This window comes from Perkinsus marinus, assembly GCF_000006405.1.
Source record: "Perkinsus marinus ATCC 50983 genomic scaffold scf_1104296934554, whole genome shotgun sequence".
In the NCBI taxonomy this organism is placed as follows: Eukaryota; Perkinsozoa; order Perkinsida; family Perkinsidae; genus Perkinsus; species Perkinsus marinus.
In genome coordinates, this window is record NW_003214732.1 from 2,005 (window position 1) to 2,503 (window position 499).

The window sequence follows — 499 nt, forward strand, 5'->3', positions numbered from 1 at the left end:
TCATGGAAACTGGCTCAGGCTCAGCGACGCTGAGTTAGCGTAGCCTTGGTCGTAGCGTCCAACTCCTTATTATTCATGGTAACGTCATGTCTTATGATAAGCTGCTAAGTATGACGTAACATGTCAACGCATCTCGACTTACTCCTAAAGGACTCACTCCTCGCTAGACAGCGAGTCGCAAGCACACAGATCTTGATGGCATGTTCATATCGGCGCCGCTAGTCTAAAGGTTATGACATCTGTCTGCCAAACGGATGATCCGGGTTCAATTCCCGGGCGGCGCAGTTTTAGATAACCGTGTGGTGATTGTAATGGGACATCATACATAACTTCGTGGCGAGTCTATCGCTGAAAATGCTGATGCTGACGGTGTCAATGTAGGGATAATATCCTTATGATATCGAATCAATATCATGTTCTTGGATCATGATATCACGATATACGTGTCGGGTGTGATTCTCCAGGTAAGCATTGTATCCATGTCGGATCTGCGACCGAT

The 499-nt window shown here is 46.5% G+C and overlaps 1 non-coding gene across 1 annotated transcript; it reads left to right on the forward strand.

Moving 5' to 3' along the window:
* The first annotated feature begins 212 nt into the window (after positions 1–212).
* Positions 213–284, forward strand: Pmar_PMAR002679. The gene has a single exon. It is a non-coding gene; the product is annotated as a tRNA-Gly (tRNA).
* Positions 285–499: the final 215 nt, after the last annotated feature.